The sequence below is a fragment of the Pelodiscus sinensis genome, chromosome 19 (genome assembly GCF_052426305.1).
Source record: "Pelodiscus sinensis isolate ZL-2025 chromosome 19, ASM5242630v1, whole genome shotgun sequence".
NCBI classification, from domain to species: domain Eukaryota; kingdom Metazoa; phylum Chordata; order Testudines; family Trionychidae; genus Pelodiscus; species Pelodiscus sinensis.
The window spans coordinates 31687100-31711741 of NC_143070.1; the positions used below are offsets into that span (position 1 = coordinate 31687100).

Sequence of the window (24642 nt, forward strand, 5' to 3'; positions counted from 1 at the left end):
TGCTGGAGTGAGCACCAGGCCAGCAGCAGCAAGAAGGGAGCAGTTTGCATGAGCTGCTGGGATACGATCCAGGCCAACCGCTGGCTGGACACTGCTGTGTGGCCAGATCCTGAGTTTAAGCTTTTGTGTTCTTGTTTGATTGTTTGCTTCCCTCTTATCCCTTCATTCCCTCTCTGCCCCTTTCCACCCCCTGCTCCCCATCCCTTGCTTATGTAACTCCTGCTTCCTCCTTTCTTATCTGTCTCCAGCTCCTCCTCTGGCCTTCCCTTTCCCTGATGCACCTGGGCTCGCCCCGTCTCTGGATCGGAAACGTGTGAGATGGGAACGTACGTGGCAGTCACTGCCTGACACCCCAGCAAGATTTGACTCAGAGTCCTGCGTGCTGGGCTGTGAGGGATTCACCTCGGGGAGACATTGCTGGGAGTTGGAAGTGGGGGATGGGCGACACTGGGTTGTGGGGGTGGTCAGAGAGTCAATGAATAGAAAGGGATGGACCAGCCTTAGCCCTGGGCTGTGGGGCAGTGTGAAGATATGAACCAGACTCTCACATCCTCCAAGGAGACCCTCTTGCCCCTGAGCCAGGCCCCCCGCAGGATCTCGGTCTGTCTGGACAGTGACCGGGGGCAGGTGACATTTGTTGATCCTGGTTCCAAGGCCCCGATCTTCACTTTCCCGCTGGGGTCCCTCTCCGAGAAGAAATCCGACCCCGGTCCCGGGTGGGGCAGGGCTCTTCCAAAAGAGGAGGTTTTCCAAAATTTGGCCCAGGGTAAATGGGCCAAATTTTGGAAAAGCCACTTCCAAAAAAAAATCGGAAAAAGATATGCAAATTGTGGAGCATAATTTGCGTCCCTTTTTCCAACAAAAAGTGGCAGTCTAGATGTAGCCTTAGTGAATAAACAACATCTGCATCACTAACCTTTTTCTGAGAGACCTCCCACCCAAGTACTAAATATAAAGCTGCTAGTCGTACCAGGGCTGAGAACATCAGGGCTACATCTAGACTGGCATGATTTTGCACAAATGCTTTTAACGGAAAAGTTTTTCCATTAAAAGCATTTGCGCAAAAGAGCATCTAAATAGCATGGATGCTTTTGCGCAAAAGCATCCGTGGCCAGTACAGACGAGATTTTGCGCAAGAAAGCTCCAGTGGCCATTTTCGCCATCAGGGCTTTTTTGTGCAAAACAGTTCTTCCCTGTCTACATTGGCCCTCTTGTGCAGAAATATTTGCGCAAGAGGGCTTATCCCTGAGTGGGAGCATCAGTGTATTTGCGCAAGAACAACGACAATCTTACATTAGATCGTCAGTGTTCTTGAGCAAATTCAAGTGGCCAGTGTAGAAGGCTGGCAAGTTTTTGCGCAAAAGTGGCTGCTTTTGCACAAAATCTTGCCAGTCTAGACGCAGCCCAGGGGCGTAGTTACAAAGGGAAGGCACTTCTGAGTTCAGGAGGAATGTTGGATGTGCACAGAACACAGGCCTGGTTCATGCAGTCGAATGGAGCAATGTTCAGTTTGTAGGACTGGAGGATATTTGGACGCATGTTGTAAAACCGTCCCACCTAATGAAGAAAAGTTGAGGAGCCTTTTTTGTTCTTTTGTTTCACCCTTGGTTTCTGTGTGGGGCTCACCAGGGCAATATTACTGTCTTCTTTAAAAACATGTGCATGGCTGTTGAAAACAGCAATTCCGGCCCCAGTGAGCGCTGGGAAGGTGCCAGCATTTGTTGCTCAATCTTATCCTATTTTTGTCCACAGCAAATGGCAGTAGGTCAGTGTCTGATTTGGGAGAAATGATGTAGCATCCACCCAAACTGAACTTGAGCCCCCCTGAATTGTGAGGGTGTTCAAAGCTGGATGGCAGGTCCTAGATGCCTTTCCTGAATATTAGCTATCGCTGGAAAGGAAAAGCTGATTTCAAGTTCCATTGCTGAGAAGTGGGGCAGCCAACCGAGGCCACCAGCATCCCTAAACCAGTCTGGGGGAGACCTCTGAGGGTGAAATCTGGGCCAAAGTCTTTGACTCCCCTGTGCACACGTGTTCCCCATTCACAGTGGCTTTTAGCAGCCAGCTCTGCATTCACAACAAGCATGAGGTCTATATGCACAGGTACCAAGTTTCTATAGAAAAGGCCTTGATACAAAGTTGTACATGGAAAGACTTAATACAGGGTTATATGAAAATGATTAAGTCAGAGATTTACGATGACTTCAGAGATGTAACTACGCAGGCCTCAGAGGGGTTTCCCCGGAAACACCTGGGGTGAAGGACTTGCTGGCAGCTCGTGTATGTGAGGCACAGAGCCAAGGGAAGTAGCTGTGAATGTGATCCTGGCAGGAACCTGAGAGAGCGCTGGCTTCAGGCCCAGGGTTCCCTGGAAAGCAGATGTGCAGTTCTGCGTGAGGAAACTTCCAGGAATTTTCTTTCTGCTGTATTTAAAAGACAGGAATTTCTGGGCTTTTTTTTCAAATAATGAAGTTTGCACCGAAGAAACCCCCGACTCCTACAATCAGTGTCCCCTGCCAGTGGCAGAACCAGGTGAGGCCCCAGACACTGGCTGGCGGCTGAGGCCAAAGGCACCAGGATACAAGCAGCTTTGGGATCTAACCCCAGGGCAGCAGACATGCAGGTGGGAATGTTTGCAGGGAGCCCGGCAGCACAGAGCCTGTGCAGAGAAGCCGGTCGCTGCTTCCTGTGGACTTCAGCATGTGCAGCTCTGTGGGCTGAGAAATCCCCAGTGTCCCGGCTCTCCAAGCCAACGCGCCTCCCCCGGAGTCAGGCACACCCAGCATGGCCCCTGGCTCCTGTTAACCCCCCGCAGCACCAGCCCTCACCAGAACTACAGGCTCAGCACTGGCACAAGGACAGAACATGGATGGGGAAACTGGGGCTGCTGGAATGGGCTACGTGGCGAGTGGGGGAGGGGGAGGATTGTTTCTGTCTCTGGAGTTTTACGATGTTTAAAACAACGATCTCCTCTCCAGCCCCCAGCTGCTGTGTGGAGGGGCTGGGCTGTGACCTTGGCGCTGCACAGCTGAGAACAGTGGCCATAAAATCCCTCTTCAGCTCAACATTTACTCCTCACTGAGCTTTGCTGTCAGTTTCGTGCCGTGTCCCTAGCTCACACCCACTGCCTTTGACCATAACCCAGGGAGCCCCTGGAGCCCAGCACGTCCCAGGCCGGTGGCTGGAAGTTCGGTTAGACACAGCCAGGCCAGCATAGCCAGTGTGACTGACGCAGCGCGGGGGTCCAGTGCCCCCAGCTGCGGTTTCACACCCCATCTGTGTGTGTCTCTGGCCATTCACCTCGCTATGAAGTAAGAACGTGCCGGTTGGACTGAGGGTGCCGATCCCAGCTCGCGAGGTACCTGGGCACACACTGACCCCGCTGGAGCGAGCGCCCGGTCAGTAGCAGTGAGGCTGCAGCAGCGAGGGAGGGTTTGCGTGAGCTGCTGGGATACGATCCAGGCTGGCCAGTGGCTGGAACCCTGCCCCTGCGTGGCCAGACCCTGAGCTTAAGCTTTTGTGTTCTTGTTTGTTTCTTTCCCCATTTTCCCTTCATTCCCTCTCTGCCCCTTTCCACCCCCCTGCTCCCCATCCCTCCGTTATGTAACTTCTGCTTCCTCCTTTCTTATCTGTCCCCAGTTCCTCCTCCCGGCCTTTGCTTTCCCTGCTGCACCTGGGCAGCTGATATGGGACCTCCCTTGGTCAACAGAGCCATTTCTGATACAGAGAGAACAAAAGTCCAGAGATCAAAGCAGCTTTGGCCAAAGCGACTCCTGTATGGGGAAGAGGAAACCGAATGCCCCGTCTGTCTTGTATCTGACAGAACGAGGGGGCACCACGTCTACTGAAATATGGAAAAACTCAGACAACAGGCTCTTAAACCAGGCAAAGAGAATTTGAGAGTCGTTTCTGTGAGGAGGAGGGGGACGCCGTGTGTGTGGTTTGCTGGAGCACAGATCCCAGCAGGCGCTGGTCCCTGTAACCCTTCTGCTGGATAGGGCCGGCAGCAACCAGGGCCAGGTTCAATATCTAGGGGTTCAGCTCACATAGAACCAGCTTGAGCCGCCAATTAGTAGCCTGGGAAATTCACGTACCCCTGGGCGCCTCTGAGAGGCGATGCTTCCCCACTCGCCAGCACAGAGTCTGAGTGTAGAAAATAAACTTTTAATGAAAGAGAGAGAGAAGTGACATGGCATGAACTTGGGAAAACACCACGAACAGAGTTCATAACGCCCCACGAGCAACCGTCCCAGCTCAAATGGATTGAGCGATGTCTTTTGCTTCTCAGGCTCACCAGTCCAGCAAGGTGAGGGCTCCATTCACTTACCCAAACTTTCCCCGTACCCCACTTCAAACGCCCCACTTACAGCTCTGCCCAGTCAGTGCAGACCCAGACACATCACCCTGATGACTTCCTTCAGAGAGCCTGATGTGATGCCACCTGTGTGCTGCCCCTGCTACCCGCTGGCCGTTCCCTCCAGCCCCTCCGCTGACTCATGAGGGTCACAAGAATGAGTGTGAGAAGGAGCCTCGTTGGAGCGTTCTCTTTTCCCACCAACTAACTGACCTAGCGGAGAGATGTCCCTGTGACAAAGGTAAGAATTGGTAAAAGGTGGGGTTTGGTGACAGCAGGGGAATTAGCTCAAGTGGTAGAGCGCTTGCTTAGCATGCAAGAGGTAGTGGGATCGATACCCACATTCTCCAGTGGGTGGGGAGTTCCCTGTTCTTTTTCTACCAGCAGAGCCAGGCAGAGGGCAAAGTGCCTCCAGTGGCCCCTCCCTCTTCCTACTCACTCCCCTCAAAAGCCACCACGGCTTAGTTCCAAATCTGTAAACCCCATTGCCCGAGGGATAACGCCTCTTCCGAAATAGCTACTTTGCAATAGCCGGAGTGTGGATGCTCCACCGCTGCTAGTTCAAAATAGCTCCTGCCCAGGGCCAGTCAAAGTAATTACTCCCCAGTGCCTCCTGGGGCTCTAAGTCAAGGTAGAGCATCCACATTAGGGGTTCCTGATTCGGACCAATTTTGAGCCTTCCCTATAGCGTGGACGTGCTACTTTGAAACAAGCTATTTAAATGTTTTCTTTCAAAATAGCTTTAAAAGTAAATGCGCTGTGTCGACGAACCCTGAGAGCTGAGTGAAGGGGGAGGCAGGCCCAGGTAGAGAAGGCTCCATGACTGTGTCAGAGGGAGGCTCTGCCCTGGCCAGTGGGGAATCGTTGCCTCTCCGAGTAGCCCTGGCCTGGTGCCTCAGAAAGGTAACGATTCCCCACTGGCCAGGGCAGAGCCTCCCTCTGACACAGTCATGGAGCCTTCTCCCCCTGGTCCTGCCTCCCCCTTGACTCAGCACTCAGGGCACGTCAACACAGCTGCTGTTAAGAGTCCTCTGGTGCTGCCAGGGAGGGGCCTCACTGCGAGAGCCGCCTGGGCAGGTTCCTGCCACAGAGACACGTCCCAGAGCAGGACGGATGCTCAGACCGACACTGAGTGTTGCTCAGCGCTGGGGTGAGACAGGGAAGGACAAAAGGGTCTAACGGCGCCTGCAGCCTTTCAGAACAGCCCCCGGCCCCACCCCAAGTACCCTCTGCCCCTGCTGGGTTCCGCTGGGCACTGCCTGGACTCAGGCCTCCCCAGTGCCAGCCTAAGGGCTCTGGGGAGACATGGCAGCTGTGGCGCTGGGCTGCTGCACAGCTTAGAGCAGGGGTGGGCAATGAGTTTTCATGGGGAACTGCTCCCAGGGCTGCACTTTTCCATGCTATTAACGGGGGCAGGGGGGGTCTGGGTTGCAGGTTGGTGCAGACAGGAGCTTGGGGCAGAGGACTGGGGTGCAGGAACGGTTGCAGCATGTTGGGTTGTGACTTGGGGCAGAGGATTGGGGTGCAGGATCTGGGAGGGGTGAGGGTTCAGGGGGGCAGAGGGTTTGGTTTATGTGGGGTACCTGTGGGTTGAGGGAAGGGAGGGGCTGGGGTGCCAGAGGCAGGCTCTGGCTGGGAGACTTACGTGGCTCACTCCCAGCCAGCCTGGGTGAATAAGAGCTTGTGGGGACTGGCCAGGGCTTCAAGCAGGCAGCTCCCATTGGCCACAAACAAGCTGGGAGCAGGGACCAGGCTTGAAGCCTTTTCCTCTACAGCTGAGAGACACAAAGGGCCCAGCAGCCCCTTCTCTCAGCTGTGCGTGGGGGCAGGGCGAGCAGGGAATCTGCCTGAGGCTTCTTGCTGCCATGTTGGGTGGCTTCATGGGCTGGATCCAGCCCGCTGGCCTGTATTGCCCAGGCCTGGCTTAGAGGGAATCTGGGCTGTGGGGGAGGGGCGCTGTGGACAGGCCAGTCTCGCCTTCCTGGGCAGGGCATGATGACATGCGGCCCAGCTACACAATGTCCCAGACAGAGAATTACAGGCCAGACAGGCCTCTTATCACAGCCAAAGTAGCTCAGTGGGGAGAGCATTAGACTGAAGAGCTAAAGGTCCCTGGTTCAATCCCAGGCTTTGGCATGTGCTGATAGGGGCTAATAACTTCAAGTTGATGGGTTTGTTTAAAGCTGTCATCACAAGCTGCCCTGCAGGAGGAAAGTTGAGTTGCAGTGTCACTTGGGGGAAATCTGGTAAGGCCACAAGAAATACTCCCTGTTGGCCTGGCTGGAACATGGCACCACATGAGCATGTTGCTGGCACTAATGTGCTCCCCTGGGCCTGAGGAGTGCAAGAGATGGGGGGCCCTCTGAGGGTGGGGCTGTCTGTTTGATGGACACACACTGGCCCCTCCCTTGCTTTGTAGGACAGGGCCTCTTGCTGTTCCTTGGCTACTCAGTTGTTGGGCTTATCCAAGCAGCAGGAGCTGTGTGTTTACCTGGGGAGCCACAATAAGATCAGAGCTCCCCCCCATTTCTGCTTGGCTTTGAACTAGGAGCCTTTTGCATTGTGCATATTAAGCAAACAGCAAACACCATAACCACCACACCACAGAAACATAAACATACTTGTCAGTTCTTGTCAGTTTTTTTCTGTACATAAACTTGGACAAATATTCTGTTACTAATTCTTTGGCCAAGGCCTTGGGGGAAGTTGCAGAGCTAGCGCAGGAAACAAGACCCGCGGGCCCCCCCCCCCCCCCCGAAACAAACACACACACACACACACACACACACAATACTTCTCTAGACCTTTGCTCCCAACACAGGGCCGGGGGGGCGGGGTGACCCACATCACATCCCCAACATTTCTGCCCTTAATAGATGGACCTTTGTGGGCAGCCCCAGACACTCCATCCTCTCAACAACTATCACACACTGGAGCAGGGCAGCCCCCAGGGGTAGGGCTGAGCCATGGGGTGCTGGGCAGGGGGCAGAGGCTGCAGGAGCTGAGAGTTTCCCTAGAGCTCAGGGACCCAAGATGAGGCCCCATGTCCCACGTCTCTCTCGGAATATGCAGAAAGGGATTGACTGGGGGCAGGGAGAGTGGCTCAGGGGTTGTGCAGCTTGTTGCCCTGGTTAGGGGTGTGGCCAAAACACAGGCCTCGCTGTGAGCAGGATTTGAACCTGCGCAGGGAAACCCTATTGGATTTCTAGTCCAACGCCTTAACCACTCGGCCATCACAGCTCTGAGTGCAGTACTGCCCCAGGGCCAGGGAAACTGGTAAATAATCCCAGTGCCCAGGCCTGACATCACCTGCCCCACAGAATTCACATGGGAAACCTGGATCCCTGAGCACAGGGGAGCTTGGGGGCTCCTTGCTGGGCCGTGGGGTGAAGCATCAAACCAGCCCCCTCCTGTGGGGCTGTGAGTGTTGCTGTCCCTGCTGTACAGACAGGGCCATGGAGCCAGGGAGAGGTTCACTAAATGGGCCAAGGTCACCCAGCGAGTTAGAGCCCAGCTCTGCCCCCAGCTCCCTGCCCCACCCACCGACGTGCTGACTCCCTCACTGCCAGGGGGCTGTTTGCATTGGCCTCTTTTGTTTTCTTTTCTGCTGTGAGACATTGGGACAGTTGGCCAGGGCGTCCCGCAGTTGCCATCTCCCTCTGTGCAGGTGCTGTCCAGAGCCCCGACTAGCAAACGCTGACACTGCTGTTAGGTCCAGACCAGAGGGGAGTGTTTAAGGGTTATTTCGGAAGAAGGGTTTTCTCCCCAAATAACTGCATCTAAACGGTGTTTTTTATTTCAAAATAAAGTATTTTGAAACAGCGCCCGGACACGATTATGCAAATGTAGCGCAGGATATTTAAATCCCAATTTCATTTACTATTTTGAATGTCTCCATTTGCATCCCTCTCCTGAAGGAGACTGCAAGTGTCGACATGTCCTGGGTGTTGCAACCTCCCAGCACTCACCTGATGTTCCCTCCCCGCTGCCTGAAGACGTTTGGGAGTCCTCCTGCATCTCCTGGTGGTGCAGGTCATCAGTGTTGTCATTTTGAAGCTGCAGCTGCCCATGTGTCTCTATCCCAGACTCCACAACTATCCCTGGAGACAGGGGCTCCCCACACCCCGGGATTCGGTCCACTTCCTCACAGTATGCACAGTGCTGCGGTGCTTCCCCAGAGCGGGACCTGCCCTCACGGGCCCTCACATACCCCTCCTGCAATTCGTTGACCTTGGGTCTGACTTGGTCTAGGATGCAGGAGTGGGGAGGTGGCCTTTCTCTGCAAGGCCATCAGCCATTGGGCCATATGTTAGATAATTTCATGGAGGTTAGGTCCATAAAAGGCTATTAGCCAGGGGGTAGAAATGGTGTCCCTGGCCTCTGTTTGTCAGAGGCTGGAGCGGGATGGCAGGAGACAAATCGCTTGATCGTTGTCTTCGGTCCACCCCCTCCGGGGCACCTGGTGCTGGCCACTGTCGGCAGACAGGATACTTGGCTAATTGGACCTTTGATCTGACCCAGTACGGCCGTTCTGATGTTCATATGTTCACAAATGTCCACATTCCTCCACCTGGACTGCCGGGCCTGCAGAGACTCCCCCTCGGATCACAGCTCCAAGAGGGTCTTTATCTCTGGCCCAGACACTGACAGTGCCTGGTGTTTGCTGCCCCCTGCTTGGTCCTGTGACCAGGGCTGGATTAAGGCCTGGGCTAGCCGGGCAGCCGCCCTTTATAGCTGCCATCAGGCATCACGGGCCCAGCTCCCGGATTGCAGGCTGCAGTAGCTCTCAGCAGCCACTCTGCAGCGGCTGCCCGGGAGAAGGGGGCCACGTTAACCCCCGCAGCGCCGGTCAGCAGCGCCTTTCTCCCCATGGCTGCAGGGCCCTGCATGGCCAGGCTTACCCACCCCAGGCAGGCTCGGGCTGCGCACGACTGGTGGTAGCCGGCTGGGTCAGGCATGTGCATCCTGCCACTGCCAGCTCCGCGCATGCGCCCTCCCCCAACCCGGGGCGCAATTGAACTGTCAGCCCGGGGAACCGGAATGGCTCGGTCCGGCCCTGCCTGTGAAGTGTCCCCGGAGGAGTCTCTGGGGGCTTGTGCCTGTGACATGACTCTCCGGAAGGCAGAAGTGCTCCATCTTAGGCGAAGGACCCAGAAACAACACTTTACAGCAAAAAACACAAGGACGGCTCTTGGTCCGCATCCCTGAGCCACACAGAGTATCCAGAAGCCACTTCCCCACTTCTCTGTTGGCTGCTCTAGAGCTCAGCCCAAAGTCTGATAAACTCTACTCTCCCACCCAACAACCTCTGGGACTCCTCTCCCGCCCAGATCCCCAGCTCCTCACACCATGGAGCGTGCAGGGTATCTCCACTCCTGATCTTTGCTAATGGCCAAGAAGTTCTGCTTTACCCAAACCACACAGGCACCCTCTCGCCTCTGGCCAGCCTCATGGCAGACGTGGGTTTCCCTCACTTATTTTCCCAGGAGCTTTGCATGCAGGCATTGGTGGTATAGTGGTGAGCATAGCTGCCTTCCAAGCAGTTGACCTGGGTTCAATTCCCAGCCAATGTGGTTCCTCCCTCACATACCTCTGCTGTGATTCCTTGACCTTGGCTCTGACTTGGTCTAGGATGTGGGGGTAGGAGGGAGGTGGCCTTTCTTTGCTTGGCCATTCAGCCATAAATGTCCATGTTCCACCACCTGGACTTCAGGGCCTGCAGAGACTCCTCCTGGGATCACAGCTCCAAGAGGATCTTTATCTGTGTCCCAGACAATGACAGTGCCTGGTGTTTGCTGCCCTTTGCTTGATTTGATTCCCAGCCAATGCAAGGTGGGAAGGGAACAGGCAGCCTCCTGGGGGAGATCTTATTTAACCCTGAGCAACAGGCACAAGTGGGTCCCACAGCCAAGGGCTCCCTCTCACCGCTTTTCATGGGGAGCAGCTCAAACAAAACTAATTTGGCTGTTGTGGGGTCTGCATGGGGCTTGTACCCGTGACCTGGGCATTATTAGCATCAAGCTCTAAACAGCTGAGCCAGCAGGCCCATAAGCAGCCCCACAATAGAGGGAAGAGAAGAGTTTTCCCTGCCATTAGGGAAAGCCGGCCAGGTCAAGGGCCTTTTAGCCACTGGGTCTGTGCAGGCTGGAGCCTCCTCCTACCAGCTCTCTGGCCTGAGTCCTGCAAAACTCTCAGTCTTTTGCCTGTTTCTGCTTCCCTGTCCATAGCAGGCAGATAAAGTGAGGTGGAACAGTCACCACAGCAAACATAACTTTGACACATACAGGGCTTGAACCCATAATCTTGGTATTACTAATTCCAGGTACTAACCAACTGAGCTAGCCAACCAAACAGAACCTAACTCACAAATAGCCCTTTCAGAAGGCGCATCCGGCAGCTGAAGGGATGTCTCTGCAGCTGCCAATGACTCTTCTCTGACAGGGCCACTAGCGACTCACTGTGATGTGGGCTGGCTCATCCAGCTGGTTTGAGGTTTGGTCAAGGTGGTTGGCGGCCGGCATAGTGCACTGAGACCCAGGGAAAAAAGGCAGCCAGGATCTCTTGCTGCCAGCACCTTACCTCTCAGCTTCTTCCATCAGCAGCAGCCACAGCCCCTTTTGGACCCTGGGTCAGCCCAGGAAGGGAGGCAGGAATGGGGCCAAGTAGGGAGTCAGGCTGAGGGGGGCAGGTAAAGCTCGTCTTGCCCTGCAGGCCCAGTGGCAACAGCTTCTCTCTTGTGCACTGCTGAGAAAAACACTCAGGCATCCTTGCCAACTGTTTCAGAGAGCACAAGAAGGTAAACTCTTTGTTAGTGAGAAAAACTGTCATCCCAGGTGAGACTTGAACCAACAATCCCTGGCTTAGAAGGCCAGTACCTTGTCCATTAGGCCACTGGGGCACACAGAAAAATCTGCCAGGGAAAGAAATTCTCCCTTCTAAATGGCCCTTCTTCAACTTTTAGCACCTAATGAAGCCCCTTTGAAGAAGCCAGATGCACAGGAAGGGCTGATCACACCCCTCTGAAAATCAGCTTTCCATGGGTATCTGTAGCTGGCTCTGAGTCATGGGCCTTGACGTCTCGTCTCCCTCCCGAAACCAGGGAAGTGTCTCCCACCGCTTCAGCCTCCTGAGGCTCTATGGCCGTGTCTGTACAGCAGGGACAGCAACACTCACAGCCCCACAGGAGGGCCCCTGGCCTAGCAATGTGGCCCCCTGAGCAGCCTCTGATGTTCCCTGCGTGAGCCCCAGAACCAGCCCTGAGTGACGGGGGCAGAGGGGGAGCAGCTCACACATGCCAAGGGGCTGGCCAGGGGCAGGACATGAGCCTGCAAGGCAGCAGTGACATCACAAGGAACTTTTACAGCACCTCAGTGGCTGGGAGGCAGTGACCTCACAGAGGGACCATGGCAACAGCCAGGTGGGACAGGGACAATCTCAGAGACCCCCATGGCCTGGCTGCCTGGAATCTCCTTTGTGAGGTTTCCCCTTGAACTCACCTCTAAGGCAGCCTCAGACCAGAGCGCCCAGGACTCCTCTTCATGACTGTTGAAATAGTTTGCTGTGTGAATTTTGTCAGGTGACGTCAGGCCTGGGCACTGAGATTATTTACCAGTTTCCCTGGCCTGCTGTTGCTTAGAGCTGTGATGGCCGAGTGGTTAAGGTGTTGGACTAGAAATCCAATAGGGTTTCCCTGCGTAGGTTTGAATTCTGCTCACAGTGAGGCCTGTGGTTTGGCCACACCCCTTCCTAAGGCAACATGGAACCCAAACCCTGAGAAGAACATGCCTGTCCCATCAGAAGGGACACCTGCAGAAGGCAACAGAGGCTACAAAAGCAGGAGAGAACATGGATTGCAGGGTCCTGCCTAACAACAGGAAAACCAGTCTGGCTTTCAGCAGAGCCACCTCCCCCTGGACACAGCCAGGGGACCAAGTGCCTCCAGTGGCCCCTCCCTCTCCCCAAAAGCCAGCCCTGGTTGGGTAGAAAGATGCTGGGCCCAGCAGCCTCCCTTCACCTGGCAGAGGCAGAAGTGATGGAGACAGGCCCAGGGGTGTGTGGGCTACAAAAGCCTCTTGTTCCCTTCTCAACTCCTAACAGTGCAAACATCAGGGAGAGTAGCTCAGTGATAGACTACAAATTATATGAGCGTTACTTCGAATCCAACTGACCATTCAATGGAAACATTTCTCTCTCCCATTCCATTATATTCTAGGTTTCTATTTTTTGGATTCTTTAAATGAAGACGAATCCTTACTGCTGTCCTGTGCCAATGCCCATAAACCAGGCAAACCCGTCCCTCGGCTGGAGCCAGCTCAAACCCGCTGTGTGTCTGGTTTCTGTTTCCATCCATTCAACAAGGGTGTGATTTGGAAGCCCAATGGCAGGTCCTTGGTCTCCATGGGCTGTGCTGTGCAGAAGAACAAGAACCACACCCAGCTGGGGAGGAACGGCCTAGTGTGTATTGCAATTGGTGGAGGAGGTGCCCAAATCTACCGGAGATGGGCAGGAGCCTGTTACAAACACACAGTAAACACCATTATCAGACTGCCTGGTGCACATTCCTACCTTCCCTTGTGCACACAACATACCTGGGGCTCTAATTACTGGCCACCTGCCTTTCACACAGATCATTGATCCTTGTGACTTTCAGGTACATTCATACGGCAGCTGTTTAAACATAATGTGCTTCTATTGCATGATCAGCACCAGAATCTCCGGCTATGTCTACACTACGAATTTTCTCAGCAAAAAAGGTGCTAATGAGGGTCTCATTTGCATGAGTCATGATCTTATTTGCATATTTTCTGGCAAACTGATTTTGTGCTGGAGTTGCTGTGCAAAAACAAGCAGTATGGAAGTTTTCTTTTTGTGCAAAACCCCCTTTTTCTGCAAGATCAGGATACCTCTTCTGGGGGGGGGGCATAAGAATCTTGTGAAAAAAGGGGGTTTTGTGCAAAAAAAAATGTTTGCACGGCTTGTTTTTGCACAACAATCCCATTGGCAGAAAATATGCAAATGAGATTGTGACTCATGTGACTCATGCAATTGAATCCCTCATTAACATATTTTTTTTAAGGAGAAAACTTCTAGTGTAGATGTAGCCTCTGTGAGTCACCAGCAGTGGGGCTATTAGTGTCGGCATCATTAGGCCATGTCTTCACTCAAATGGAGCTTGCTGCTGAAATCCGTCTTCCAGAGCTTGATTTAGCAAGTCTAGCTAAGCCTCACTAAATCAAACCCCTGGGGTACGTCCTGCTCTTTGCTACTATCCTACTCCCACTGTGAGAGCACCACCAAGCTCAGCTGAAGGTAAAACCAACTCCAGATACATGTTGAAGAATGGTGGGAAGAAAAGACCCATTGGGCTGGCAACAAGGCACCACTGGGAGTTGAACCCAGGATCTCCTACTTACTAGGCAGGCGCTTTAGCCAACTAAGTCATGGTGCCCTCCTTAGAAAGAACCCTAAAAATGTTCTACTTTATGGTGCCAGACCCCCCCTTCCCATCCCAAAGTGCAGCCATTCCCCATTCCCCTCCAGCTCTTGCCATGACTCAAGGCCTGCGCAGCCCAAGACATTAGATTGGCAGCTGGTACCCAAAACCTTTTTGTCAATTGTAGCACCAGGCCCCAAAGGGACAGACCCAAGGCAGTCGCATGGTCCTAAGGCCGGGCCTGCAGCCAGGGGGAGGGAGAAGAATCTCTCCTTTCAGCTGGAGTTGAATCAGCCACCTAAGGACACTTGCCAAGCACCCGCTACAGGCCTCTGCTCTGCCAGCTGAGCTATGGAAGGTGCCTGGGGCAGGCTGCTTTGCCCAGGTGGCCCTTGGACGAGTGCCAGGGCAAGAGCCCCCCGAAGGGGACGGCCTCCCAGGGGAGGGGCAGAGGAACCCAGCAGCACAGGGGTGTCACAGGCGCTTCACCCGCAGAAGGACCCTTGAGTGATCCCAGCAGAAACGCCGCGTCTCGCTCCCTGCAGCTCCCCTTGCTGCCCTGGCAGGCGCTGCCCCTTCTCCCACCGGCCTGGGCCTGGCCTCCCTCCCCCGCCTGGCACCACAGAAAGCCCCTTGGCGTGAGCCTGGGCAAGCTTAGGCCCTGGGCTCTGGGGCCAGCCCCCTTGTTGGTCAGAGCCCCCTGGCCACAATGCTACTCCAGGGGGCCTGGTTCCAGGGCCTCCTAATCCCAGGCCTGGGAGGCTGGAGGCCTTTGCCCTGGAGCCTCAGAGCTCCCTCAGTGCCACCTGCCAGGAGGGGGAATCTCCCGCAGGGCTGGTGCAATGTAGGAACCTCTCCCAGGGCAGTGCCCCCAGCCCAGTCCCTGCCCCTTGCGGGGGCAGGTAAGAGATACCCCCTCCCCTTCCCCAGAGAGCAGCCCCCCAGGGCTATAGGGGGCGGATCTGGCCCAGGGCTGCTCCCAGCAGAGGTGGCTTTGATCCCAGCCTGGGTCCAGGGAAACTGCTCCCAGCTCCCAGCACGTGCGAGGTTGGGGGAGCGAGCAGGTCAGTGTTTGCAGATATCTACACTTATTTGCATAATGTGTATGTAGATATTTCAGGGCTCGGCAATTAGGGCAATCTGCCTGTGGTGAGTAGATTTTAGCCCGGTGCGGCGCTCAGTGCAGTCTGTGCATGCGCAGTGATATTTAAATAAAATGTTACTGGTCTGGCAAAGGTTTGTGAATGGGTTTGTCTGTCCATGGTACAAACACAAAGGCTGGAAACACTGGCCTGATCCCTGGGGGCTGGCCGAATGCAAGGCAGGGAAAACACTGGGTGAAGCGGGGGGGGGGGGGGGGATATTTTCCCCTCCAGGCCTTTGTCCCTCTGAATCCCTGGGGACGTTGGGTTTTGTCTTGTTTGGTTTCCCTTTTCCCTGCTTCCCTCCTCGCTGTGGGGAGGGGTCAGCTCTCGCCCTCACGGTGGGAAGCCCTGGTACAGGGATGGGATGGGCAGATGCTCTGAGAGTGAGTCCCTGGGCTGTTTGGGGAGAGAACTTTCTCATGTCTGCTTTTCCCATCACCACCAGGATGGCTGAGTGATTAAGGTGTTGGACTTAAAGATCTGATGGATGTTTATCTGTGTGGGTTCAAACCCCCCTCCTGGTAACTTCCTTTCTTTGGCGAGACATTGATTGGGATGGTGTTTAGTCCTGCTGTGAGGCAGGGCCCTGGACTTTGTCTCTGAAGGTCCTGTGGGCTATATCTGCAGTGGTGGGTTCTTGTGCAAGAGCATCCATGGCAATGTGGATGCTCTCTTGTGCAAGAAACCCCTGTACTGAGCTCTTGTGCAAGAAGACTTACACCTGCTAGAAAAGAGAAGAGCTCTTGGGCAAGAAGCCCTTTCTTCTACACTTTACTATAAAACTTCTTGCACAAGAGAGAGTGGGCAGTGTGGCCCGTCTTGCACAATAACCTACCAGTGTAGACACAGTGTTCCAGTTCTAGTCCCAGTTCTGATTGGCTGAGCAGGGGCCAGTCCCAGGGAGGAGACTCAGGACTTTGTTGTTCTCCTTAAGTCCCAGCAAATGAGCCAGAACCAATCGACTGCCCGGGGAATTGTTCTGCTTCTTGCCAGTGCTTGTCTCTGAGCAGCTCCTGAGTCTCTCTGTGTCCCGGTGCTTCTAACCCACTGGCTGAGCCATCCCTAGGCTGGGCTGTGGGGCTGTAGCTCCTTTGAGACACTTTATTCTGATCTGTCAGGGTGTGAAACTCCACATTAAGGGGCAGTTTCAGCATCAGGCTTCTGGGTCCTGTTCTTCAATCCTCACGCCACTCAGCCGCCCACCCCCAGCCTCTTCCAGCACAGCCTGCCCCACCCTCCCCCCACAGGGCCTCCACAGGGGCCTCTGTCCCAGGGAGAATGGGGAGCCCCTACCCCCGGCACCCACCCACCCTGCTGCTGCTCCCACCAGAGCAGAGGATTCACCCGGTATCCCCGTTCTGTTCTGAAATTTGATTTGTCCTTTTCATATGTGTTCGGTTTTTCTAAGTGTATCCTTTGCTATATATGGTTGTGACAATTTTCTTCCACTATTTGATCTGAGGAAGTGGGTCTGGCCCACGAAAGCTCATCATCTAATAAACCATCTTGTTAGTCTTTAAAGTGCTACATAGTCCTGTATTTTGTTGCAGCTTAAAAGTCCAACATGCTTTCCATTGCACCACAGAGCCTGATATCTCCACTCTCTGCTTTGCAGCATGGCAATTGCTGGTGGCAAAGAAAGGGGAACCAGGTCTGTCTCTTTTGGGAGAGCAGGTAGGAAGAGGGAGGGGGCCACTGAGCCCCTGACAGTGAAAATAAGGGATAAGAGTTGAGCCACAGTTGGAGAATGTGGGCATCGATCCCACTGCCTCTCGCATGCTAAGCAAGCGCTCTACCACTTGAGCTAATTCCCCTGCTGCATTTACAGAGGCCTTCTTGGAGGCTCTTCCCTTCTCCACAGCGATGTCTGGCATCTAGGTCAGTTAGTCGTGGGAAAGGAAAAAGCTCCAAAAAGGCCTCAAGGGCAACTCTCAAGGAGACTCCCTGCAGCAAAGCCATGGGGGGGCTCTGATCTGGCCCCTGCCCTGCAGCCTGTCCCACCTGGCCATTGTCATGGACTCTCTGTGAGGTCATCACATCCCAGCCTCCTTTAGCCAATAAGCTGAGGGACTACAAAAGGCCCTTGTGATGTCACTGCCACACCCACCCCTGCCCTCCAGGGCTAATGTCCTGCCCCAGGCAGCCCCTTTGCATGGCTGAGCTGCTCCCAGGGGTGAAAGTGACACATTTCTTACAGGGAGTCCTGGGAGATGAAGCAGCTGGAGGGAGCCAGGAGAGCAGAGGCCAGCCTGAGAGCTGAGAGTCAGAGGTGCCCACTGCACTTTCACACCACAGGTCCCATGGTGTAAGGGACAGCACTCAGGACTCTGACTCCTGCAATCTGAGTTCAAAACTCAGTGGGACCTACTAAGACTCAGGAGGTTGTTACAAGGTTCAGGTGTTTTGGTTTCTATCACCTGAGGTTCAATAAAGAGAGTTTTGTTCCTCTTGCTGGGTGTCTGAGGCCACTGGAGCTCCATTTCCAGACTGAGCAGGCAGGCGGGAAGGGCCTGATGCCATCACAGCTGCAGGGCAGGTCACCCACCTGGCCCCTGAGCTCAGCCTGTGCTGGAGGCAGCCAGACAGTGTGAGCGGGCCAGAGGGAGGATTGGGGGAAGGGCCCTGAGTCCTGGCTCCCAGCCACGCACCTTGGCAGAAAGACCAACGGCCCCTGCACAAAGTGCATTGTGGGAATAAGAGTTGGGGCAGCAGGAAAGGGGCCGACCCCTCAGTACCAGGGCACGGGCAGGAGATGACGGGAGTCAATCCTGCTACCTCTGCCATGGCTTGGCCCAGGAGGGCTGGGGTCTTGCAGCTTTTCACCCCAGTTTTGTGGGAGGCCAAGTAGGAAGGGGCCTCTGGAGGTTCATAGCCTCCTGGCCTGCTGTGTCTGTGGAAAGGGGAAAGAGGACACATACCTCTCACTGGGGAACAGGGCGCATGGATCCCACTCGTTCCTGCAGAAAATGAAACAGGCTGAGCATTTTGCAGAGAACAGGCCAGAGCCCTTCTCCTGTACCTGGAGAGATGGAAATGGGGCCGTTCCTTGTGGGGAAAGAAGTGGGTGTGTCGGGAGTGGGGATCGAGTTCAAACCTCTCCACAGACCAGAACCCCACATTAGGGGCAAGAAAGAGCCTTGAGTCAGGCAGTGGAGAACACTTGGCTCCTGTTATGCTGTGATGGAATAGTAGGAAATTTTTCCCACAGAGCCTGGCTAGCTTAGTTGGTAGAGCATGAGACTTTTAATTTCAGGGTCATGGGTTCAAGCCCCATGCTGGGCAGTGCCCTTCCTTAACTCACTTTCTCAGCCTGTGAGCAATTGGCTCTCAGTTTTCATCAGGGTTTTAGAATGAAAAAGTCTAGTCCTGGGGTCCAGCTTTAGTAGAACCAGAGAGAGAACCAACTGCAATTTCCATCTTCTGAGGAGAAGGGAAGAGGATTTTCTTCTCCTCAGTTCTAGCCACATCAGCCCAGGGGGGAGAAAAAATAACCCTCCGCCCGCTGATTGTCCCCCGTCAGCTTCTGGCGCAAGAGCCTCTTCCACAACAATGGTGGCTCATTAGATATGCAAATGAGGCTCACCCTCTCCGTTGGCCACTTGCCGCTGCTCCTACCGACCGCCCGCCAGCCACTCCCTCCAGCCACCCCATCTATGCTGCTGTGGGTGCCAGTGTCTCACTACACTGTGAAATCAGACCAGAGACGGACGCTGTCAGTAAACACTCATATCGGAAACGCTCCTCTGGATGCTGGGCCCACCAGAGCCGTGTGCGGCTGCCATCTGCCTGCTCCGTGGACATCTTCCCATTGCAGAGCGCGCGCCGAGTCAGACTGTGACTAGCCAGCCCGTCTCTGGGCACGCAGGGGCTACGTCTACACTGCAGGCTTCTTGCTCAAGAATGGCCGTTCTTGTGCATAAACTTGAGGAACATCTACACTGCGCGTGCGTTCTTGTGCAAGTAAATTTACAGCAAAATGAAGGAAAAGGGCTTCTTGGGCAAGAGTTATTCCTCTCCCCATGAGGAATAAACCCTCTTGTGCAAGAGCTCTTGCACAAGAAGGTAGTATGAATGGGCAACCGGGTTTTTTTGTGCAAGAAATCCCTATGGCTGAAAAGGCCATCAGAGCTTTCCAGCACAAGAGAGTGTGCACACTGCCACGGACATTCTTGCACAAAAGCACATGGCAGTGTGGACGTGCTCTTGCACAAGACATTTTGCACAGGAACTCTTGCACAAAACAGTTCTTGTGTAAGAAGCCTGCAGCGTAGATGTAGTCAAGGGTTGTTTGGGTTTGTTACGAGCACTGAGCTTTGTACAACAGCCCAGGGAACATTGTGAAAAGCCAAAACCTTCCTACCCTGGGTGTCCCTGGCCAGCCAGCGAGTGGCACAAAGGTTCCTGGCAGTGATGGCTTTGGGTAATTGGTAACAAAGCCTAACAGCTCAGATGAGGTGGCCGAGTGGTTAAGGCGCTGGACTGCTAATCCATTGTGCTCTGCATGTGTGGGTTCAAATCCCATCCTCATTGGGTGTTTGCAGCCCTTCCTCTTGCTTCTCCCAGGTCTCTCTTCAGTTCAGTGCCAGCCCCTCCCACTGCAGCCTGGGGAAAGGGGAAATCTCCATAGAGACACTCCCAGCTGGGACCCTCAATCCCTTCTGCCCTCAAGGGGAAACCTCACACAGGAGATTCCAGGCAGCCAGGCCATGGGGGTCTCTGAGATGCCCCAGCCCTGCAGCTTGTCCCACCTGGCTGTTGCCATGGACCCTCTGTGAGGTCACTGTCTCCCAGCCAATGAGCTGAGGAGCTGCAAAAGTTCCTTGTGATGTCACTGCTGCCTTGCAGGCTCATGTCCTGCCCCTGGCCAGCCCCTTGGCATGTGTGAGCTGCTCCCTCTGCCCCCCTCACTCAGGGCTGGTTCTGGGGCTCACACAGGGAACATCAGAGGCTGCTCAGGGTGCCACGTGCCCCCAAGGGCACCTTTTAAATGTCAGGGCAAGCCAGGATCTATCCCGTCCCTTCCCCAAAACCCCACCCCTTTGCTGAGCCCCTGCCCTCCCCAAACCTTTCCATGGACTCTTGGTTACTAATGGACACTCGCCACTAATGACATAATCACACCCCAGCCATTTTGCTAGGGCTGCAGCTGGGGAGAAAATTTTAACTTAAATCATTAAATGATTAAGCGTTTGAACTGTCTCATGTTAGTTGATCAAACTTCATTTTAAATAAAGGAAAAACATTACGGCCAGCACAAAAGGTTTCGATGCCGCACCTCTAGAGCAGAGGATTCACCCGGTACAAGTAAGTGCCTCTGTCCCCCCTGACCCCGGCTGCTGGGTTCCCTCCTGTTTAGCTGCCTGGCCCCAGGTAAGGTCACATGAGACTGCTCATATCACCCCCTCAGCACGGAGCCCTGGGCAGCCGCCCTGCTCGCTCAGGTCTCAGGCTGGCAGAGCCTGCAGGGATACTGGGTTTGAATGACAAGGTGTTGGAGCAGCTATTAAAAGGCTTCTTCCTTGGCAGGGGCATTGTGCTTGTGGATTGGCTGTTTTTTGGATGCCTGGTGCTTGCACATGCAGCTGGGCTTTAGCAAATCAGAATGATGCGAGTCGTGAGTAACCCAGCACCTCTGGAAATGGGAGTGGAGTAAAAAGTACAATATTGTCTAAAAAAAATAAAATAATTTGAATAAAAATCAAAGTGTGACAAAAATAAATTACTTGAGTAAAGTACAAATACCCAAAAAAGGTCTTGAGTAGTGTGATCAAGTATTTCTACTTTATTACTTTCTACCTCTGCCCGGCACGGAGGGGTTCTTGGCCCCTTGCTGGTCTGTGGACTGGCAGTTTGTTACCACTGACTTAGAGGAGCCCCAGGAACTGCAGTTTCAGGAAGAAACAGCAGGGCTGTGTCTACTCTGGTACCCTTTTCCGGAAAAGGGATGCAGATTAGCCAAGTCAGAATTGCAAATGCAGCGGGGATTTAAATTTTCCTGATTTTAAGAGGAATAAGGTATCTTCTGGAAAAGGCTTTATTTTCTGAAAGATCCCGTCTAGACTGGCGCTTTTTTCCGGCAAAGCCCCGAGCTGGAAAAAAGCAGCAGCCATGTTCATGCAAATGCAGCAGGGAAAATTTAAATCCCCGCTGCATTTGCAATTCTGACTTGGCTCATCTGCATCCCTTTTCCGGACAAGGGTGCCAGTATAGACGTAGCCCAGGAGATTTTGATTGGCTGCCAGGTGCTCCACATGCTAATCAGGAGGCATGTTTCTGTAAACAGGGACATGGAGCATATTCTAATATGCAGATTTCTAAACCTGGTGGAGCGTGTTTGAATGGGACAAGCACTTTGCTGAGATTATTTCTGTTCTTTAGTTTTCTAAGTGTTGTGTGAAAACATTCCTCATGAATGAGTGTGGGTGTGTAAGGAAGCGGGTGCTAATAAGACTGTACTTTCAGGGATCATTTCTATAGTTGATAACTAGAGAAATGCAGTTGAAAGTGGTTGGTCTTGCTATCCATGAGAATGAGTGACAGTGTTCTTTTCTGAGCATGAAGCAAGCAAGCAGGCAGTGTTGCTTTAATGTAATTGCTGTCTGCTGTTGATGATTGTTCTTTCTTTCCTGTTGGGAAGTAGAAGGAAGAGAGCACAGGCTGAGTGGTTGGCAATTGTCAAAAAGGTCAAAATTAGTTTTGCAGTAGAGAGGAAAGGGGATTTCATTTTATTGTTTTGTTTTGGTTTTTGTTTAATTCCTGGATTTACTTGTAGGCTACATCTACACTGGTATGACATTGTGCAAATACTTTTAATGCAAGAATTTTTACATTAAAGCATTTGTACAGGAGAGCACCTACACTGGCATGTGCTTTTGTGCAAAAGCATTCGTGCCAGTGTAGATGCTCTCTTGTTTAAGAAAGGTTCGATGGCCATTTTAGTCATTGGGGTTTGTTGCACAAGAAATTAACGTTGCTGTCTACACTGGCCCTCTTGCGCAAGAATACTTGACAAGAGGGCTTATCCGTGAGTGGGCGCGTCAGAGTATTTGCGCAAGAACCACTGATTTTGTACATTACAAACTCAGTGTTCTTGCGCAAATACTCGTGGCCAGTGTAGAGAGGCGGCAAGATTTTGCATAAAATCTTGCCAATGTAGACATAGCCAAACTGCTCTGGTCTTGATCCTGATGTTTTCATGCTGTTCTCTCACCTGCTGCTGGGTCTTTTTCCATTTGCTTCTCACACTGGATTTAGCCAGCCCCTTGGATCTGCCTTATGCCTTGTCTCCCATCTGTTCCCTAGTGGCCCTGTGGGAGGCAGAGACTAGCCGCAGCCCAGTGTAAAGTATCCCTTGGGTTAGTACCTTTCTCCCATAATGTGTAGCTAAGATATTTGATAGTAACTGGCAGGCGCCGCGGGGGCTCACCCCCGAACAGAGACACACGACCTCAATATTAGGGCACAAGACAAAACTCACCTGTTCCTGCAACAGGAACACTGACTAGCGGTAAGGCCCCTCCCTGGCAGCACCGAGCAGTGAGAGCTGAGTGAAGGGGGAGGCAGGACCAGGGGGAGAAGGCTCCATGACTGTGTCAGAGGGAGGCTCTGCCCTGGCCAGTGGGGAATCGTTGCCTCTCCGAGGGGCCCAGGCCTGGTGGGTCATTTCCCCAGGTTACTGAGTGGGGGCTGGAGCCAGTTCTGGGTTGTTTCCTTCAATAACCAAACTGAACCAATGGATCTTGTGCCGAGCTGACACTGCGCTGGGCTAGTGCTGTGTGTGCCACAGAGCTTCCTGCAGGGCTGCCCACATGGGAGAGGGGAGGGGCAGTTTGAGTCACCCAGTTCTGCTCCTTCTGAAAATGGCAAGTGTTGTCTTAGCAGTACCAGGGAGGTGGGAAGGAGCCTGAAGTAACCTCTTGGGTCACAGCTGCTGTCAGATAGGTGAGAAAAGAGACTAGGCAGGTGTCACATGAAACTGCAGGCTGGTTTCCCTGACTGGGAATCAAACCCAGGCCACAGCAGTGAGAGTGCTGGATCCTAACCACTAGACCACCAGGGACATATGAAACTTGCCTTTTTGCTCACCTACACTAGCCTTTCGCAGGCCATTTTCTGTCCACTTCAGGATTGGGGGGAGGGGGTCCATTCTCCCTTGCCCAGAGGCGACAAGAACAGAAACCAAACAGAACATCAAAGCAGCCAGACTGAGTCATGTGAGTTGTCCAACTAGCCCAGGATCCTGTCTCACGACAGCAGCCAATTTCATTGTCCCGAGGGAATCCTCAGGACAGACAGTTATTAAGTGATCCCTCCTGTTGCCCATTTCCAGCTTCTAGAATACACCAGCTAGGGACACCTGCCCTGTCCATCCTGGTTAAATGCCATTGATTGACCTTTCCTGCATTAAATATTCCAGTTCTATTTTGGACCTTCTTGTAGATTTCACCTCCACAACATCCTTTGGCAAGGAGTTCCACTGGGTGCAAAAATGTTTCCTTTTAGTTTATTTTTAACTTGGTTTCTGGTCTCCCTGAGGCCCTTTCACACACAAGGGCTTTCTCTGCAGCGTGCTGGGGGGAGAAACCCCTGAGCCAGTGACACGGACTGACCTAGGCGCAGGCCAACAAGGGGGGTTTCAGTGAAGCTACATGTAAATGGATCCATCTAGTAACCCCTGCCAGCCACACGCACAGGGGAGGGGACTTTAGCCAAGAAAGCAAGGACTCTGAGGGAGGGTTGGAAGCGAAGGGGGTTAATCAGATGGACGGGAGTTTCCAGTGCTGGGCTGTGGCTAAGATGGATGCGGGGATGTCACAGGGCACTAGCACAGCAAGGGGACCAGAGAGGGCCCTGCTGCACCGAGAGACATGGCAAAGCCTGGGATTGAACCAGGGACCTTTAAATATTTCATCTTAGGCTCCCCACACTGAGCTGCCCATAAACCCCTCTAGCTGGTTATTAACTGTCCGGGATGTCTGGCAGCCGTGTCACAAACATGATGCCGTCGTGCCCGGCCCAGGAAGGCGAGACTGGTGTTTCCTGCCACCTGCAGTTTGACTTGCTCCTTCCCCCCATTCCTGCCTTAGCTCCCGGGCTGACCTGGCAGCTGAAGTGGTCGGGGGCCCAGCAGCCTGGGCAGGGAGTCGGGTGGCCAGACCCTGGTGGCAAGAGTCTTGGTGCTACTTGTTTCCCTGCCCCCTCTGGTGCCCTCACTGCTCACCCGCAGCCCCTGCTGCCTGCCTGGGTCCCTGTGCTGTGTCAGATGCTCAATGAACCCTCCTGTTTCACACGGGCTGGGAGTGGCTCTGGGCGAGGGCACAGGGCTGTGTCATTCCCTGTGGGAGCGGGAGGCCCCCGGAGCCCAGAGCGAGTGGACTCCCCAAGGGGCGCACGGTGAGAGACAGGGGGCTGGCGGCTCAGGGAGGGGCGGTCCCAGGAGGCAGAGGGCACCTGTGACTCTCGGCTGGCAGCTGACACTCTGCTCCTTGCTTCCCTCCCGCTGCTTCACCTCCCAGGGCTTCTTTCTCCTTCCCTGTCCATAGCAGGCAGCTACACAAAGGCAAGTCACCAAACCAGACACCACTGTGGCCAGCAGAGCCTCTCAGGGCGCCCCCGCCTGCCCCATGCTGAGAGCCAGGCCCAAGCAGGAAAGAGGCGGGTGGGCCCTCTTGACACCAGGGTCTCACCACCCATCTTCCCGCCATCAGCAG

The 24642-nt window shown here is 53.9% G+C and overlaps 7 non-coding genes across 7 annotated transcripts; 4 read left to right on the forward strand and 3 right to left on the reverse strand.

Moving 5' to 3' along the window:
• Window positions 1–4631: 4631 nt before the first annotated feature.
• On the forward strand, window positions 4632–4704 carry TRNAA-AGC (transfer RNA alanine (anticodon AGC)). The gene has a single exon. It is a non-coding gene; the product is annotated as a tRNA-Ala (tRNA).
• A 1713-nt stretch (window positions 4705–6417) lies between these two features.
• On the forward strand, window positions 6418–6490 carry TRNAF-GAA (transfer RNA phenylalanine (anticodon GAA)). Its single transcript has one exon. It is a non-coding gene; the product is annotated as a tRNA-Phe (tRNA).
• A 1022-nt stretch (window positions 6491–7512) lies between these two features.
• On the reverse strand, window positions 7513–7594 carry TRNAS-AGA (transfer RNA serine (anticodon AGA)). The gene has a single exon. It is a non-coding gene; the product is annotated as a tRNA-Ser (tRNA).
• Window positions 7595–9855: 2261 nt separating this feature from the next.
• Window positions 9856–9927, forward strand: TRNAG-UCC (transfer RNA glycine (anticodon UCC)). The gene has a single exon. It is a non-coding gene; the product is annotated as a tRNA-Gly (tRNA).
• Window positions 9928–13728: 3801 nt separating this feature from the next.
• TRNAT-UGU (transfer RNA threonine (anticodon UGU)) lies at window positions 13729–13802 on the reverse strand. The gene has a single exon. It is a non-coding gene; the product is annotated as a tRNA-Thr (tRNA).
• Window positions 13803–21378: 7576 nt separating this feature from the next.
• LOC142824514 (small nucleolar RNA U3) lies at window positions 21379–21598 on the forward strand. Its single transcript, XR_012899373.2, has one exon. It is a non-coding gene; the product is annotated as a small nucleolar RNA U3 (small nucleolar RNA).
• Window positions 21599–22919: 1321 nt separating this feature from the next.
• Window positions 22920–22991, reverse strand: TRNAE-CUC (transfer RNA glutamic acid (anticodon CUC)). Its single transcript has one exon. It is a non-coding gene; the product is annotated as a tRNA-Glu (tRNA).
• Between the last annotated feature and the right edge of the window lie 1651 nt (window positions 22992–24642).